The sequence below is a fragment of the Equus asinus genome, chromosome 22 (genome assembly GCF_041296235.1).
Source record: "Equus asinus isolate D_3611 breed Donkey chromosome 22, EquAss-T2T_v2, whole genome shotgun sequence".
In the NCBI taxonomy this organism is placed as follows: Eukaryota; Metazoa; Chordata; class Mammalia; order Perissodactyla; family Equidae; genus Equus; species Equus asinus.
In genome coordinates this window covers 17,997,872-18,017,554 of record NC_091811.1, presented here as the reverse complement: position 1 = coordinate 18,017,554, position 19,683 = coordinate 17,997,872, and positions in this window count along the sequence as shown.

Below are 19,683 nucleotides of genomic sequence, written 5' to 3'. Positions count from 1 at the left end.
CTGTTCTGGTCTCGTTGTCAGAGTGTTACTCTCATAGCCTCCGTTTTCCCTAGCCCCTTCCATGCTGTGGAGAGGAGACACTTTCCCCAGGCTGAGAGGGGACACAGCTCCAGGAGCTGAATGAAGCCTGACGAGTTGGGAGGCCAGGGGGCTGGCCTCTGCTGAGAGGCACCTCGGAACACCTGGCCTGTGGCCCAGAGAGGGACACCTGGATACTTGTTTTTCTTCCTGGCTGGCCCTGGACTTTCCTCACATCTCTAGATTGAGTCCTCTCCCTCCCCCATGCCTCAGTTTCTCCCCTGGTGCAGGCACCCCTCATCAGGCCCCCAGCTTGTCTGTCCAAGGTAGGAGCTCTGTGGATCAAAAGCCTCTGTCCGATACAGCATGAGAGTAACCTTCTGGGGCTGACACAGGGAGCCCCAAGTCCCTTCTCCCCTCCCTCACAGGCAAGAAGGTCAGGGAGCCTAACTCAAGCCCTGAGCTCTGCCCAGCCCACACCTCTCAGGGCAGGAGGCCATCTGGGTTAATGAGGTGCTAGCAGGTTCTAGCAACAGGAGGCAGCTGATGGGGGTGTGTCCTCCTTGCCCCCGGAGTCGGAGATGTGGGAAAGTTGCGGGCTGGAGCTGGGAGGCACCAGGTCATGTGAGGCAGAGAAAACCAGGAGGCCAGGCCACTGGGCACAGCTGCCAGTGCCTTAGACCAGAACTGGTGCCCTTCCTCCCTTTTCTTCTTTCCTCCTCCCTCCCTCCCTTCCTTCCCTGCTTATTGGCAGTGTTCATCTGTGCAACATACTAGGAGTATACAGAATATGTATTCCTAGTATGAGGAATAGTCCTAATCCTACTGTAACGGATTGTGTGTGACTTCTGGGAGATTACAGACGAACGGGGAGACAGACAGACTAAAGGTGAGCAGAACACTGATATATGTTGTACATGGAAGGGATGAACCAGGAGCTGTGGGAACACTTTGGGGGGACTAATAACAATATAAGGAAACCAGGGACGGCTTCATAGAGGAGGTGAACTCTGTGCTGGGACTTTAAGGATGGGTAGGGGTTTGTTGGGCAGAGAAGGAGGGAAGGGAATTTCTGGAGGAGGGAACAGCATGAGCAAAGACACAAAGATGTATTTAAAAAGAAAGGAGGAAAAGGCAGCCTTTCCCAAAGGCCTCCTGAGAGGTTGCCCCAAGGGCTTCCTGAGGACATCCCACCCTCCCAGCAGCCAGTCCCCGGGTGGGGGCCTAGGATGACAAACTGTCTTCCTGGCATTCAAGGGCTTCCCAGTATGACCCCAAATGTACTTCCTACCTTCAGCTGCTTCTCTCCTCCTCCACCCCTGGCCACGGCCACTCTCTGAACCTACCTCGGCTGCCCTGATTCCATGCCTTTGCTTAGGCCCCTCCCCTCAGCTGGCAGAGCGTGTCTGACCCTTGTCCTCCCATCGCCACTTCCACCTCCCTCACGGTCCTTCACGAGGACTGCCGCCTTCAGGAGACTTCTGATGATCCCCAACCAGAGTGGTCACTTTCTGCTTTCCACTGCCTGGGTCACTGTGCTTCTTCAAAAGGCACCACTCATTTTTTTCTTTTTGAGGAAGATTAGCCCTGAGCTAACTACTGCCAGTCCTCCTGTTTTTTGCTGAGGAAGTCTGGCCCTGAGCTAACATCGTGCCCATCTTCCTCTACTTTATATGTGGGACGCCTACCACAGTACGGCTTGCCAAGCGGTGCCATATCCACACCCGGGATCTAAACCGGCGAACCCCGGGCCGCCGAGAAGAGGAACGTGCGAACTTAACCACTGCGCCACCGGGCCGGCACCTAAAAGGCGCCACTCTTATTCTTCCCACTACTGCTGCTGTCTGCGTAGATGCCCCTGTCCCTCACCAGACTCAGGATCCTTGAGGGCAGGGACCAGCCCCTAGCGTAGGGGCTGTAACAAGACTGGCATCCAGTGATTGTGGAAGTGAACCGCATCGACTTGCTAGTGGACCCAGATAGAATCAACCTGTAGGCAGACTCGCCTCCTTGGTCATCTCTCCACCCCTGCCCAAAGGAGCAGCCTTTGGTTTTAGATACCCGAAATTCTTCCGGAACGTCAGTTTGGCCTTCCTGGTTCATCACTGTCGTTTTGGCATTTCCTTGGTGCTCCTTCTAAAGGCTCCTGACCCCTCGGGACAAACATGCCACTTCAGTTTGCGCCACTTCTGATGGATTGGTAGCGGTTCTCCTAGAATATTATGATGAGAAGGATTCTGTAGACGACAGGGGGCTGCTCAGAAGAAAGAGCATTAAGATGGCTTAGCAATGTCTGCCTTGCGGGAGGAAGGGCTCCTCTGCCTTAATGTGAAGAGGTAGTTTATTGAATGCTTTTCCTACATTAAGCCAAGACTGAGAGTGTGGGCTTTTGCCTCTGGCGGACGCTCAGGGAAGGTGAGGAGAAGAGGAGCCAAGGGCTCCAAAGGTAGGTCGCCCTTCTTGGGATTTCCTGGGGCGGACCTTGGATGTTTGAATGTCCAGGTCTGTGCTCTGACCATGCCCCCTCCTGCTCCTGACATGATCAGTCACCAGAGGGACTGTGGAATCTTAGCCAGACCATGGGGCTTCACGGCTCAGGATCCCTGGCAGCTTCCTTAGCACGGGAAGCTAAGGCGACTTCTCTCTCCTCCTAGGCAGCTCAGGCCTTCAAGAATGGCAAGACCGAATCAAACGTGAATAATCTCTGGAGGCGTTTTATTTCATGTCTCTCTAACTTTGCCCCATGGCCCCTGGGGACCATGGTCTCCCCTAGTGACATCCCTTGGAAATGCAATTGGATTTGACTCAGTTGTGGGGGCCGGGTGTGGACAGACCCCCAGGCCCTGGCTTGTCCCAGTTCAACGGGAGCCATGTGGTCTTGCAACCGAACACTCCTCCCCACCCAGGAATGCTGCTAATGTCCTTGGCAGATGTCCCTTCTATTGCCTGATAACCTCCAGCAATGCTGTTCCCAGAGTCTGTGCCTTCGTTCAAGTGGCTCTGATCAGTGAGATAATGGTCACTCCCTTCAAGCCCTCTTGCTCCAAGTAGTCATTTGACGTCCTTCCTCAGGCCTGTGTTGACACTGGGCCTCCACCTCAGCCTGGGTCTCAGCCTGAGCACACGTAGTTAAGAAATTTAAGGCTCCAGGTTAGTCCTTGTAAATGTTTTCAAAACTAGAACAGCCATGCCCACCCACTGTGGTCAACTTCTACTCCCTCTGTGGCCTTTGTCACTTAGTCCAGGGTCACAGCCAGCCCTTGCAGGTGGCACATGTATTTTGAGGCTCATTTGCCCAGGGTGACTGACTGTCTGGGCCCCCTCATTATGACACATGGCACCCAGCCCAGGAAGATGGGCAGACGTTTTACTCTGAGAGTAGACGCTAGTGCAACAGTCCTAAATCATTATTTCTAATTTAGTTTGACAACCCTGACTTTCAGGAAGTTCTTTCTCATCGCTGACCCAAATACCTCCAGCTCAAGCTTAAAGTAATTGCCTCATGCTCTGGGGAATACCCCTATCTGTATCATGAACCCCCTTTTGGATAATTGAACCACAATTTGGGTCATTCTAGCGGGATCTAGAAGCCCTGGATCCTTTCCCCATCCTTCAGAGACTCAAGTTCTCAGTTTGGGTTCATGTGGGCAGGCACCTAGATCTCAGGAACCAGCCTGTGTGCCAGGCACTGTGCCGGATGCTCAGTGTAGACTAATCAACATTCTCCTTACTACAACCCGATGGAGCAGGTCCTACTGGTATTATCCCATTTGATAGAGGCAAGACTGAGTCCCAGAGGAAAAGTAATTTGGCAAAGGTCACAAAGCCAGCACATGGAACAGCTGGGATCCAATCCCCACCTCTACCAAGGCTTTAGAGCAGGCGTTTGGTCCAACCGCCAGCCTCCAAATGGGAGACCCCATGAGCGTTTAGGGGAAGTCTTCCTCTGAGCTCGCTCCCATTTATGCTGGTCTCCACCCTCATTTTGCATTAATCCTTTCCGCCTGCCTAAATGACCTTCAGTCATGGCCTTATGCATTCTTTACTACTCTCTGTTCCATGTCGATGTCTCTGTTCAAAGGCAAGCCCTTCACAGAGGCCTTTGGGACAGGCAGACTTCACTTCTCTAAGTCTCCATCCTCGTATGTAAAATGAGGATAATAACGTCACATTTTAGGATCGTTATAATAATAACACTAACTTTTTAATAAAGCAATGTCTACGTGCAAGGCACAATTAAGCACCTGACAATTTATTTCATTTAATCCTCACAAAAACCCCACTAGAAGTTAGATATTATCCTCCCACAGCAGATGAGGAAACAGGCTCAGAGAGGTTACATAACACGTGCAGGATGGGGAAGTTAGCAAGAAGAAAAGCCCGGATGTGCACTCAGATTTGTCTTACTCCAAAGCCTACCCCTTTACCACAGTCCTATTGGAAAATGAATGGGTTGCTGTGTATCAGCCTGCCATATGGCAAGAAAGCCAAAGAAAACTGACTGCTTTGTTTTGATCCTAAAGGTCATCTCAGCATTAAAGAAACAGAACTCTAACTCCTGCAGCCTTGAGAAGCCATATCGGTCTGTGCTAGGCGCTGTTGTCCTGGAGCACAGGGTCCTGTGGCCCACCACACAGCAACATTTCCTTAAAAATGCCTCTTCACACATCACTCTCGGTCCCCAAAATATCACTCTTCAGAGCATCTGTTCAAACCTCTCCCCTTCCGTCTCCTTCCAGCCCCTCTTCCTGACCTCTCCCTCCCGTGGCTCCGTTCTCTTCCTTTATAAAGCCATCTGTGCTCGTCGTCCCTTTGGCAGCTCTGTCTACCCTTCTGCCCAGTAAAACTGAAAGTTTTTCTGGGAACCCACCATGCTCAACAGGGGGTAGTAAACTCCCATAAGAACTGAATATGCTGTTCCTTGCATGCTGGGCACTCAGTACACATCCAGGGCAGACAGAAGGAAACCCTTAGAGGCTGAAGACACAACCGAGAGGGGATTTACAGAGCCACTTTCCTCATGGGTCCCCTTTCTCTCTCTCTTCTCCTTCCCCTGCATCAGTACCTGGGGGAGGGAGAAAAAGTAGAGTTATCTGTCCCTCCATACTCGCCATCTGACTCAATTCTGCATATTCTGCAAGACACAGATCACTCCCGCCCACTCCCGACCTCTCCAGTCCACAGCACCCTCGCCTCCCATTTGTCTTGCTTTTATTGTTACCAAACTTTCTGTGGTGGATGTCTCATCTCCTTAACCAGTCTGTAAGCACCTTAAAAGTAGGACTTGTCCCTCCACTGTGCCATCAAGGCTCTGGGCACGCGAATTGATGGAACTTGAATAGATACTAATAGAAGATTTGGCAGGGAGGTGGCGGTGGAATGATGGTTAAGAGCGAGGTCTCTGGAATGCGCATCCTGGCTCCATCACTATGGTAGATCGCCCCCGGGTTCTCGTGCCTCTGTGGATCTGTGCCACCCGAGACCATCCTCTGACCATCTGGGACCAGCACACTGACTCTGGGCTTGGCCTGATGATTTATTTCGGCCAATATAGTGGAAGAAGTGATGACATACTAGCTCCAATCTTAGGCCTCAAAAGACTTTGTGCCCTTTCATTCTCTCTTGGAACCTTCCCACCATCATGAGAACAGGCCCAGATAGCCTTCTGGAAGACAGGAGGCCATGTGGAGGAGGGCCACGTCATCCCAGCTGATGCCTTCCTAGGCCAGGCAGAGGAAAGCTGCCTCCTGGCCACCAATGTGTGAATGAGCCCAGGTGAAGTCAGCCTAGCCTGGCTGGAATCGGCAGAACCTTCTAGCTGACCTATAGACTGAGGCACAAAAGTAAATGATTAGTATCAGCCTGTTATTAAAGGTTTTGTGGATGTTTGTTAGGCAGCATTAATGTGGCAACAGACAACTGATACAACCATTTACCAGCTCTGTGACATTGGGCAAGCTATTTCATCTCTCTATACCTCCAATTCTTTGTGAAAGGGGGATGTGGAGGACATTGCTGACAGCTTGTAGCTGAGTCTCCCCTTCCAGCGATTGCGTCAGCTGCACAGCTGCTTCTCCAAGGTTCTGGCCCCTTCCCAGGGCCGGCCTGCATCCAGCGAGCGGCTGATGTGGAAGGATAAAGGTCTGGCCCCCTTGTTCCAGTTTGGGATAACTCTGCTGGGCCATCCTGGCTCCAGAGCTTCCTGTGGGATTGGCTAAGGCCTTTGTCGTGATGACATCTTCCTCCCCCTTTTCCCTCTGCCCAGTCCTGCTTCGTTTCTCCCTCATAGGGATTGAATCCAAGAATGTTTCCAATAAACCTCTTCCATTCCTATCTCCAGATTAAAGTCTGACTTCGTGGAGCTCACCTGTGAGTGGGGATGCAGGTGACCACATGGCAAGCTCTGGCCAATGGGGTGAAAGCAAAAGAGTCACATGGCAGGTTCCTGAAATATTCCTTAAGAGCATCATCTTCAAACTTTGTACCTGTTGCCATTACCAAAAGAACCTTGGAAACCTAGAGACGTCCTTGCATATTTTTTTTTTTTAAAGATTTTATTTTTTCCTTTTTCTCCCCAAAGCCCCCCAGTACATAGTTGTGTATTCTTCGTTGTGGGTCCTTCTAGTTGTGGCATATGGGATGCTGCCTCAGCGTGGTTTGATGAGCAGTGCCATGTCCGCGCCCAGGATTCAAACCAACGAAACACTGGGCCGCCTGCAGCGGAGCGCGCGAACTTAACCACTCGGCCACGGGGCCAGCCCCATCCTTGCATATTATTTTAGATCTAAAATTTTCTTTATACTTTTAAATGTAACTTTTAACATCTTATCAACATTAACATTTAAAAATAAAATGATTCACTTTTATTTAAACTTTTTATTTAAAAACTAAAATTTATAAAAATTTTTCAAAATAATATAGTGATGTTTGTATACCCTTTTCCTGTCATCAATTATTAACACTTTGGCCCATTTTCTCTCTCCCACACTCTCTCTACATATCATTAGAATTATTATTAGTGTAAAATTGATAAAAACAAATATATTTTAAATTAATATTAAACTTAAAAAGAAACATTTTAGTGGGATTGTACTTCCCTGATGAGAAGGACAGCTTGCCTCTGACTTCCCTAAATCTTTTCAGAGAGGAAGCAGAGGGCAGTTGTTCAGCTCAAGTGACGGGTCAGGCAGCCTGGATTTGAATCCTGGTTCTGCCACTTATTAGCTGTGTGGCCTTGGGCAAGTTATTCAATCTCTCTGTGCCTCAAAATCTTCATGATAATAGCACCTATCTCATAGGATTGTGGTGAGGACCAAATAAGTTAAGATTATAAACTGCTTAGAATTTTACCTGATATATTATAGGCACTATTTATGTTTATGATATAAGTAGAATGCATCAATGGACAAATAATTATTTACTGTTAGAATAATTAGGGTTCAGAGCAAATTAACAAGAAGAGGTTGTATTGCTAGTAAGTTGGAGACTCACAAACGTATTAATGATTGTTGTTAAATGCATCACTTGCAGGAGAATCACACCGCATTGTTGTTAAATTAATCTAATAAGAACAGAGTAGGAATGTTCTTGGAATGGTAAAAATAAGCAAATGAGGCGAAAAGCGATGGGTGACTGACAGCAAGCAGGAGACATGGACCCAAAGTTTAAAAAAAGAACGTGACTTTCCGTTATCCAATAATTTGGAGGCAAAGGTTACTGAAACTTTTTTCTACACGTCAATAAATGTTTACAAAAATATAAAACACTAGAGTACCTCTGATACATGTTCCTCTTCTTTAAAGATGTCATGTTCATCTGTTGAAAGTAAATGTGAAACTTTTCACTTCCTCCTCTTTGAAGTCATGCAAATGTGCAAAGGAGAACAGACCCAGGCAGGCGGCGGGAGCGCGGGCCAGGCTCTGTCTTCCCGCTGAGAACCGAGTGAGGGTGCGGAGTGTGCCCTACAGCAGATTGGCAATGCCCGGGTGCTTTTTAAGAATCATGAATATTTTTAAGATAAATAGATAAGGCGTGGAGCCCTGCCATGAGCTTATCATCTGTATCACATGGGGCATCATCACCTTCAGTGTTGCATTGCTTTGAGCTTGAGGCATTCTTCCTCAGGAATCAGGCTTTCTTGGACAATTTGGGGCATTAATACTGTTGTCATCACCCCTGCTGCCCCATTCTGTGATATGTCTGAACCCAGAACATCCCAACACGGGCCCAAATATCTTCTTCTTAATTTCACATTGTGCCCATAACAAAAATACATACATGACAGAGAAGACATGAAGACCTACCACAGGTTTGTGGTGATTTGATTCAAAGAGGATTCATCAAAACCGACATTGTGGTGTCTTTCTGTTGGTGCCACAAAGCTTTTAAACTCCAAACATTATATCTTAATAACACTTGGGAGGGACGAGAGGCTGAGGTGTGACTTAAGTGTCTGACAATGGCCTGAGTTATTTCTGAACACCTCCCTCTTGTATTTGACAAAATTATTTTCAGCAATAATCATGAAATGAAATGGTTACATTTAACGTGTGCCCTTACTAAACAAAAATAGTACAACTTGTAATTTGCCCTCCACTTCACTGTTTCAAATTTTAAACGCAAATAAAAAGTCCAAGTACACAGAAGTACCAATCACTCAATTTACTTCTTTTGTTTTTATGATCGTAGTGTTGACGCTGTTTCCTTTGAATCCACTGTTTCAATGCAGAGACGCCTAATTCCACGGCGATGGAGGTGCCCACCTAGAATGAAAGGAGCTTGGATGCTTCTGAGAGGGAGACCTCACAACCTCATTCTGGAAATGGGCACATGTGGCCCAGTGGGCAGGTGTGAGGGGCCCACTGTAAAACTGGAGTTTCCTGGATGAAATTCTGCATGGAATGTAATGTTTTTTAAAGAATGAGTTATAAAAAATATATCGATTTGAAGTTTACGTATCTTTTATTGAAAGCCAATGGTAACCACAGCATTTGTTCAGCTGTAGAACTTAGACCAATAAAATATTTTTTCAAGGAGGAATGTTTTATAGCTGATATTGTTTACAGTTGTTGGCCACGGTGATAATAAAGGGCAGCCGGCTTCTGGTTGATTACTGTTTTAAAATTTTCTACAGACAATGCACCCTATTGCCTGTCCTTGACCACAGGGGAACACAGTCCCCACCCTCCTGTTCTTGCACACTGTTGATAAGAGGTCTAACTTTCTTTTATTATTATTATTATTATTATTTTTTTGAGGAAGATTAGCCCTGTGCTAACTACTGCCAATCCTCCTCTTTTTGCTGAGGAAGACTGGCCCTGAGCTAACATCCGTGCCCGTCTTCCTCTACTTTCTACTTGGGACGCCTAGCACAGCATGGCTTGCTAAGCGGTGCCGTGTCCGCGCCCGGAATCCGAACCGGCGAACCCTGGGCTGCCGAGAAGTGGAACATGCGAACTTAACGCTGCGCCACTGGACAGGCCCTCTAACTTTCTTTTATAAAGTGGTACAATGATGGCTCATGTCAACAGATAGGTGGGACAAGAGGACTGGCAGATGCTTTGACCACAGGCAGGGATATCTTAGGAAGGAGGCCATAGGGAATATGAGTTGGCGGAAATCGATTGCCTTCCAATTGTGCTGAGTCCTCCTGGGCCAACTGAAGGACGTCTGTTTTACATAGCAGCCAGCACAACCTTTGGCCCCTCTTCACTTGTTCCTGTCTCCATCCTTCTGTCCGGAATGCAGATGCTGCCATCCTGGACCATGAAGCTGAGGGACTCACCCTATGACTGGCCGACCAGGAAGGAGCCTGGGACCCTGAGGAGTCCATGGAGAGTGCTCTGTATCTCCAGACTTTATTGATGTGAGAGAGGAAGAAGATTCCATCTTTTAGGGGGTTCTTGACGCTTCCATGGGTCAGAGAAGGCTCTGACATTTAAAGAGCCTGAGGTCTAAAGGATGAATGTGTTTTCTGAGTAAAAAAGAAGAGGGAAGACAATTTCAGGGAGTGGAAAGCTCAGGAAGGAAAGTCAAGAGCCAAAAGACAGCATGGTGAGTTTGAAGAAAGGAAAGACGCTCAGGATGAGGGAACTCAGCACTCTAAGGAATCTTGGGGGTCTTGAGAAGGAACTCCAGAAGAAGGGCAGAGGATTTATCTGTGCTTGTTAGCATAAACTAATATCATAGTATGGGAGCTCTAGCAGGTTCTCAGAGGCCAAACCAAGAAATCCAGGGCCCTGCCCTCCCAGGGCTGCCCCGGGCAACTTCTGTTAGTAAAGAATCCTTTTTACTACCATCTGACTCACAATCGTCAGTGGTTTCTATGGTTGCCACCAACAACGAAGCATAAATCCATTCCCAGGTGGGTGGGGCTGTCCTCTCCTTTTCTGGCTCAGAACCCAGCAGAGCTTCCTGGCCTATAGCAGAGGTGAGTGGGGGAGAGAGTGTCTTTGTCTACAGAATCTCAGGTGTGCGTTTCCCTGGGAGGGGGTGAGAGAGAGGCTGGGGCAAGGGGCCGAGTGGGGTTGAGGGACAGGTCTCTGCAGACAGGCCTGGGGTTATGTGCAGTGTGCAAGAGAGAACCATGAGGCTCCAAACTGATCAGAACTTCTCTCTCCAAATAATTATGGAAGGACTCCAGGAAATGGAGAGAGAGACAGAAAACCCTGGGGCACGGAAGAGTTACAGCAAGATTCGGGGGACCTGGCCACTTTCTTCACCAGGGATGAGCAGAGTTTGTTCCCTAATATGGCGTGTGGGGAGACAGATAAGCCAGATTTACAAATGCAGAGCTAGAGGGACTGGGCTGTCTGACAACTGGCGGGGAGGTACACAAAAGAACCAAAAGAAAGGGAAGCCAGAGGGACAGGTGGCCTTTTAAAAGATTATCTCATCTTATTTTTGTTGCTGTTGAGTTAATTCCAGCACCTAGTGACCCAGAACTCTGCCTGGTCTTTTTGACCATCCTTTCACCTTCCGGTGCTGTAACAGGCAACGCTCTGCTGCTAGTCACCGGGTTTTCACGGCCAGCTGTTTCACAGCGTGGCCAGGTCCTTCTTCCTCCCTTGTTTTACCCTGGAAGCTCTGCTGAGAGCTGTCCACCATGGGTGACCCTGCTCGTATTTGAAATAGCGGTGGCATAGCTTTCAGCATCACAGCAACACGCAGCCACCACAGATGACAACTGACAGATGGGTGATGTGGTTCCCTGACCCGAAAATGAACCCGGGCCCCAGTAGTGAGAGCGCCAAGTCTTAACCACTAGACCACCAGGGCTGGCTCTCTCATCTTATCATTTGCACAAAGTCTTACAGGTTACGAAGGACTCGGGCATCCATTTTCCTCTTTGTTTTTCACAGAAGCCTGTGAGGAAGCCAGAGCAGGAAATGCCAATCTATTCGAACACAGGGAGACTAAGGCTTATGGAAGTTGACTAACATAGCCCAGGTCAAAACTGGGGCAAAGTCTAGACCTTGAGGCTCATAGTCCAGTACTTTTTCTGCTAAATCGATGTTTCTCAAACTTTGGCATCCATGGACCATTTTAATGGATGTCTGGTACACACAAAGTGCCAGAAGTCTTAATAAATTTTAAATTGTTACAAATTTTAAAATAATGTAATAAAACATTTAAAAAGTAACAACAATGGCTTTGTTTTAAATCAATGAGAAAGATACTATTTGTAATCTTCACTAAAGTATTTACATTCAGCTTGATGTCAGATAATTTGAGCCATAGCTCAAGTCCCATATCCACTCAGTTTTTTTCTATTTCTACTAAGTTAGGAAAACTAAGGAATAGCATTGAGTGCTTCATCAGACAGTCTTGGATAAGCAGACGGAATGTGGGCTCAGAACCACGGGGAGCAATCTCAGTGAAGGTGGTTTGCCCAACGACCAGGCTCGGCAGTTGCCAGAGTGACTGTCCCCACCTGCAGGCGGGGGCGAATGGATTCTTTAGACAATCCTTTGCTTCATTCGGTTTTGGAAAGTACTTCTTGTTCTAATGTAGAATTTCAAGTGGTTTTTTTTTTTTAATTGGGTAAAATACGCAGAACAAAAAGTTTACCATTTTATCAAAGTAGTTTTAAAATATATCCAATAATATGATTTTAATTCTTTCAAAAAATATTTAGGGGCTGGCCGGTGGCCCAGTGGTTAAGTGCACATGTTCCGCTTCTGTGGCCCGGGGTTCGCTGGTTCGGTCCCTGGTGCAGACGTGGCACTGCTTGGCAAGCTATGCTGTGGTAGGCGTCCCACGTATAAGATGGGCACGGATGTGAGCTCAGGGCCAGTCTTCCTCAGCAAAAAGAGGATTGGAGGTGGATGTTAGCTCAGGGCTAACCTTCCTCAAAAAAAAAAAAAAAAATTAAATGTTGGGAAGTAGTAAAACTTTGATTGTGCCAGAGTTCTAGCTTTAAGAGATTCTGATATTTTATTCTCAACATTAAAATTGTGACATTTTGGTCCTGAGTGATAGGTTCTGATATATCACCAAGGTACAGTACTTGAACAAACCATTTGCAATTGGAGAAATGCTCTCTACTAGCATTATCAACATCATGAAGTATCACCTCATATTTCAAAAACTCATGTAATGGGAAGGAAAAAGTAAAACTATCTTTATTTGCAGATGACATGATCTTACATATAGAAAATCCTAAAGAATTTACCAAAAAAAAAAAAAAAAAAGATTAAGGCTAATAAATAAGTTCACCAAAGTTGAAAGATATCAGATCAATATACAAAATTCAGTTGCATTTCTGTACATTACCAACGAACAACCTGAAAGTGAAATTAAGAAAACAGTTCCATTTATAACGGCATCAAAAAGAATAAAATGCTTAGGAATAAATTTAACCAAAGAAGAGCAAGACTTGTACACTATGAACCACTGTTGAGAGAAATTCAAGAAAGTCTAAATAAATCCGTGGGCCTCCCCTGCTCATTGCTTGGAAAACAATATTGTTAAGACGGCAACTCACCAAACTGATCTGCAGATTCAATGAAATTCCTATCAAATCTGCTTTCTTTGTTTATCCTTTTTCAGAAATGGACAAGCCAATCCTAAATTTTGTGTAGAATTACAAGGGATCAAGAATAACCAAAACAATCTAGAAAAAAAAAAAGAACAAGGTTGGAGGACTCATACTTCCCAATTTCAGAACTTACTTCAAAGCTACAATGATCAAGGCAGCGTGGTACTGGCACAAGGACAGACATAGGTCAGCGGAAGAGAACTGAGAGTCCAGAAATAGACTCATACGTTTATGGCCAATTGATTTTTGACAAGGCAGCTAAAAACATTCAATAGAGAAAGAATAGCTTTTTCAGCAAATGATGCTGGGACAACTGGATATCCACATGCGAAATAATGAATTTGGACCCTTACTTCATGCCATATACAAATCTAAACTCAAAATACACCAAAGACCTAAATGTAAAAGCTAAAACTATAAAACTTCTAGAAGGAAACATACGTGAAAGTCTGCATGACCTTGGATTAGACACGACACCAAAAGCACAAGCAATCAAAGAAAAAAATAGATACACTGAACTTCACCAGAATTAAGAACTTTCATGGGTCAAAGGACACTTACAAGAAAGTGGAAAGACAACCCACAGAATGGGAGAAAATATTTGCAAATCATATATCTGACAGGGGTCTGGTGTTCAGATTATATAAAGAACTCTTACAACTCAACAATAAAAAGATAACCCAATTGAAAAATGGGCAAAGGATTTCAATAGATATTTCTCCAAAGAAGACATACAAACAGCCAAAAAACACATGAAAAGATGCTTCACGTCATTAGTAACTAAGGAAATGCAAATCAAACCCAGAATGGGATATCACTTCACGCCCACTAGCATAGTTATAATAAAAAAAAAGAGAAAACAACAAGTGTTGATGAGAATGTAGAGAAATTGGAACCCTCATACATTGCTGCTGGGAATGTAAAGTGGTTCAACTGCTGTGAAAATCAGTTTGGCAGTTCCTAGAAAGATTAAATATAGAATTACCACATGACCTAGCAATTTCATTCCTAGGTATATACCTGAGAGAATTGAAACATGTGCTCACACAAAGACTCGTACATGAATGTTAATAGTGGCATTATTCATAATTGCCAAAACGTAGCACCAACCAATGTCCGCCAGCTGATGAACAGACTAACAAAATGTATGTCCATACAATTGAATATTATTTAGCCATAAAGAGCCCAAGTGACCTGCTGATAGGTACTACAACATGGATGAACCTTGACAATATTATGCTAAGCGAAAGACGCCAGTCACAAAAGGTGTTATATGATTTCATTGATATAAAATGTCCAGAACAGGCAAGTCCATAGAGTGGAGGATCCAGAAAGTGGATTGGCACGTTGCCAGGGGGCATGAAGGAGGAAGGGAATTTGGACTAACAGCTAATAGGTTTGGGGTTTCTTTTTGGGGTGATAGAAATGTTCTAGAATTAGATACTGGTGATGGTTACACACCATAGTGAGTATACTAAAAACCACAGAAGTGTACATCTTAAAATCGTGAATTTTATGTTATGTGAATTATACCTTAGTCAAAATGGTAAAACAAAACAATGAAATTTATGTGAGCACCTTTGCCCTCTGAAGACAGTACTTTGCAGGGGCTGAGGGAGGAAGCAGTTTCTTGTAATTGCTGCCTAAATGTACGTGAACACGTTGAAAAGAATGTATGTCTGGTGACTGCAGTTTGAATCATGGTGAAAACATTTTTTATTTCCTTCCACACCAAATTGGGTTCAGGAGGTTTACTGAGCACTCTCAGTGGTTCTCTGTGAATTAAACAGTGTTCAAACCGGCATTCATGTGATGATAATAATAATTAAACTTTACTGAGTATTTCCTACATGCCAGACAATGTCCTAAGTCCTTTATATGGATTTCTTCACTAATCTTTACCAGTAATTATTATTACTATTATTATCATCATTCCTAATTTTCAGGGGAAAAAACCGAAGCAGAGAGAGAGACAAGCTCTTTTATTAGAATTTCACCTCTCTGCCTTCTTGCTCCCAAAGCCAGTGTTCTCATTTGTGTTGATTCCAACATGTATTTTTCACTCACAAAATAAACTCTAACAGCACAAGATACTTTTCTCTAGTAGTAGGGAGTTTTAGAGATAAACAGAAAAAAATTCACTGACTACTTTGCCCTCATGTTTTCCTCCTTTTAAAAGCTACTTCACAGTCTGTATAAGAGGATTTTAGCCAACCGTAGAGAACTGAATGCCAACATACATACGTGATGGCGACTGCTTGCCATTGTTATGTGACATCCAACAATGGCATTTGATAAAGCTCTTTCTCTCCTAGTCTTTATGTCACTAACTTCACAACTGGTTTGTCCGTCTTGTTTCTCGTGGCGTGACTCGAACCTGTATTTGCTCTGAGGCGTGAGGGCAAATGTGAGTCATGTGTTATATTCTTGGTGGCTTTCTCTCTCTTTGGCACAAAATTAAACTTTTCTTCTGGGAAATGCTATTTCGTGCTTCTTCTGGAAAAAATCAGTAGGCTCTGACTGTGACCCACACAAAAGCTTTGATGACTTTGAGCCAGGATTTGACATTTCACAGCCGATGCTGCCTTGGGGCCAAGAGGTGGCTACGCAATAAAGCTCAATTTCCAGATAATCCTTGCGGTGGTTTCTATCCGCAGTTTATTTTGCTTATTGTGCAAAATAATCACGCTTCCCTTTTCCTCCCTCCCAGCCCCTGTGGACATATTCTATCCACCCTGAAATCTGGTTCCCTGTTTATGGATCACTGTTCTAAGTTGTCGTCTCTCTTACTATTTTCATGGCTACTTTTATGAGTCAACGAAGCACTTTTGAACCATTAATGACTTTTTGTAATTTGGGGATATAACATAGCTCAACGGTGTGAATACATAAAGCACATTTTAAAGCATAAACAAAAACATGCGTATGACAGGAAAACAAGATTAGCCAAGGTAAACTGCCCCTATTAATTAAAGCAGTCCTGAAAACTTTGAGTGCAATCATGATTAAGGACGTAATAACTATTAACACAGTGAGACTTCTGTGATATCGTCATCAATGCCGTGTTTCAAATTTGCAAAACTTAGGGAACAAAATCGTTCATCACTTTCCCCCCTGAAACTACTGGTCTCCTGAGGACCCATTGATGCAACTGCCCTTGGAAACAGTTCACTGCTTCAAGAGATTTTAAATTCCTCAGAGACAGGCCGTGGGGAAGATGACCAAGGACAGCTAGGTGGACAGAGGCTATCTGAAGTGTGGAGGGGAGACTCGGAGAGGGGCCTCAGGAGCACTTTCCCACGGAGTCCATTTCCTCCTCTGGCCGCGGAGTCCTATGCGATGGCTACAGCCCACCACAAGAGGGCACTGTAGAACCAGGGATGCCAGCCTCCGACCCGGCGGATCTATTAGTAGAATTCTCCTCCAGGCGATTTCCAGCAGCTACCCAACACTCTGTTCTTTCATCATATTAATTTTGTTTTTCTCTCTTATGTTCAGAGTTCCTAACCTGGTGACTTTGGTCAGGCTTCTGATGCTCAGTGAACATCTAGAATTTACATGTAAAATATGCATGCCTGTGATTAGCTGCATTTTTCTATCTAGAGGGAGCTTTCATAGTTTTGATCAAACTCTCAAAGGGACTTGTGACCTCCCCAGCCCCAAAAGCAGTAGCATTTCTTTGAAGGTGTAGAAGACAGTGATATGAAGTACTTATGTCATTGTTGTCTACGTCTTCAAGCACTTCATATATGTTATTTAACATAATCCTCAAAACTACCTTGCAACATATCCCCACAAAGAACAGAAGTTCAAGAAGGTGAAAGGACTTTGCCCGGGTCACACAGCTACCAAGTGACAAGGCTGTGATGTCATTCTAGGAAGGGCTGACTCTCACTGCGCTGTTGCCACAATGAAAAAAAAGTGAGAGACTCATTTGTTGACTAGCAAAGATGTAGGACGTACTGAGTGTGGTCCAGCCGCCCACGTGCTGGGTGCCAGGGACCAAGCGGGGAGCGAAGCAGCCTTGCTTCCTGCCTTCAGGGCTCAGCGCCTGGAGGTGGGGGCGGCGGAGGGGGTCATGTTAGTGGGAAACAGACAGTAAACAAATAAACATGTAATTGCAAATTGAGAAAAGTACTCTGAAGGAAATAAACAGAGGACAGCGACATAGAAAAGTGGGGAAATCTACAGACAGGTTGGCCAGGGAAGGCCTGTCTGAGGAAATGGCATGTGAGCTCAGACTAAAGGATGAAGGAGCCTGCCGTGGGCAGAGGTGGAGACAGAGCCTTCCAGGAAAGGGCAAGCTGCCTGGGGATGCATCTGAGAGGCAGCTGGTGGCTGAGCAGGGAACCAGGAGCAGAGGCAAGAGTGACAGTGAAACAGAAGTCATCAGCGCTTTCCGTGTTAGGTAAGGAATTCAGATTTTATTCTCAGAGATATAGGAAGTCATGGTAGGGTTTAACCATCTATGGTCGCGGGGATGGCTAAGATGGCCGAGACCGAGTGTAATGGAGAAGACGGGGAGGCCGAGAACCAGACCCTGCTGTTGGGAGTTGGGAGGAGGAGGTGGAAGCAGTAGAGGAGACAGAGGTGGGGGAGGAGCAGCAGGAAGCATGTGCCCAGGAGCCGAGGGAGGAGGGAGTGGTGCACTGTGAAGCGCCCCGCTGTGCCCACCGATGGGAAGAGGACCAGTGCCCACGGGGCTGGGCAGCGTGGAGCTGTTGGTGACTTGGACAAAAGCAGTTCCAGCCGAGAGGTAGGGGCAGAGGCCGACAGAAAGGAGAACAGAGGTGAGGGAGTGCAGACAAGAAAAGCAGGCAGCTCTAAAGGATGGTGGAAATGTGGGGCAGCCCTGAGTGAGAGGGAAAGACAGGGGAGTTTTGGTGGTTATTTAGCTTTTAAAAATGCATTTGGCACAAGACCATGTTTTGATGCTGAAGGGAATGATCTGGTGGGGAGAGAGTGACAATGCAGCTGGCAGAGTGGGGATAACTGAGAAGGTGAGAGCACGCGGTCCAGGGCTTCCATGGGCTGCTGGTCTTTGGGAGGAGGGACCCTTCCTCTGTGGTATCAGGAGAGAGAAGGGTGATGGGGTCTGGTGTAGGTGGGTGAATTTGGTCACAAGAAGTTGAGAAAGCTCTTGTTTGCTGGCTCTACATTCTGGTGAAGTGAGAAGAAAGCAGTCAGGTGAAATTCGGGAGGGGCCAGCGGGCCAGGAGCAGTGTTTTTTGAGGACAAGGAGAGTGGAGAGGCAGCTTACTTCAAAAACATCTTAGGATGGCTGGATGCTATAGAGCCCTGGAGGGTGGTGAGCAAGAAATCGCAGCGCGCCATCCGCCTGATTGGTGTTTTCTCCAGTGATGCTTGGCTCTGTCGGTACAGCCTGGAGCAGCTCATTGAGGGCCGAGGTTTTGTTAGGAGAGTATGATGGGAGGGACACAAAGGAACTGGTTCAAAGGCAGTCCCTGGGCAAGGGGCCAGAGTGTGGGAAGATGGAACATGTGCCTGGGGAGCAAGGGCAGTGTCAGGTAAACGGTCAGATCCAGGTGTGGCCCAGGAGTGGGAGGCTACAGCGGAAGAAGTGCTCATCAGGAAGAGGACCAGGAACGGAGAGGCCATGGTGATGGGTGGGTCACCCATCTGGATGTTGAGGCTGCCTGGAAGAATGAGAGGCATGCGATGGAGAGCAAGATGGTGAGCCAGGAGCTGAGTCTTCAGGCAAGGATGGGGAGTGGCCAGGAGATCAGCAGATGACAGCAAGGAGGAGACAGGTGTTAAAGATGCCTGAATTCTTAAAGAATGTTTCTAAGTGGGCAGGGACGGTAGTGGTGAGAGGTAACTTCTGGAAGCATCCATGAAGAGCCAGGAGGACACCAACCTCACTTCCTGCCCCTGAAGGATGTGGGGAATGTGAGAATAAGTTCAAGGCTAGATGTGAGAAAGAATTTCTGACCTTGACAGGGTAGGAGGAGTCTTTTCTTCCCAGAGAAGTTTAGGAGCTGAGCCTGCCCCACCCCCAATCCTTCACTTCTCTATCTCCCAATCTTTCTGAGGTCTGTTAGGGGCTGTCTGGCTTCATTTGGTGTAGAGGTTTCATTCAGTCAACACAAATTGATTGAGTCTCAAGACATGTCGACATTCTCTCTTCCAGGCAGTGGAGAGACACTAGCGAACAAACAGACACAAAGAAATCCTTGCCCCGTGGAGCTGGCTTCCTAGCAGGAGATGTGTTTAGACTGAACCACCTGCCGGACAAGCCTGAACCAACTGCTGGACATGACTGAACCACCTTAGGTTTGTTCTTGATGTGAAAGCCACCAGCAGGTTAAGTTACTCACGGGTGCTGGGATCCAGATGTGGAGTGAATTACAAGAGTGTGTCACTTTTGGTGCCTGGGGGTGTGACACTGGAGGGAAATGGAAAGAGGGCCAGGACTTGGTGTCTAAGGCCTGGAGCTGTGTGACCTTGAATAAATCATTTACTTTTCTTGAAACTTGCCTGTTAGCTGATCCGTAAAGTGGGGGAGTAATCCCTCATTCCCGGAATTGTTGTGGAATTAAATGAAAGTGTTGCCTAAATAATTAAGTATTCTACAGTTTGTCATTATGCCGTTACTTAAGTCTTCA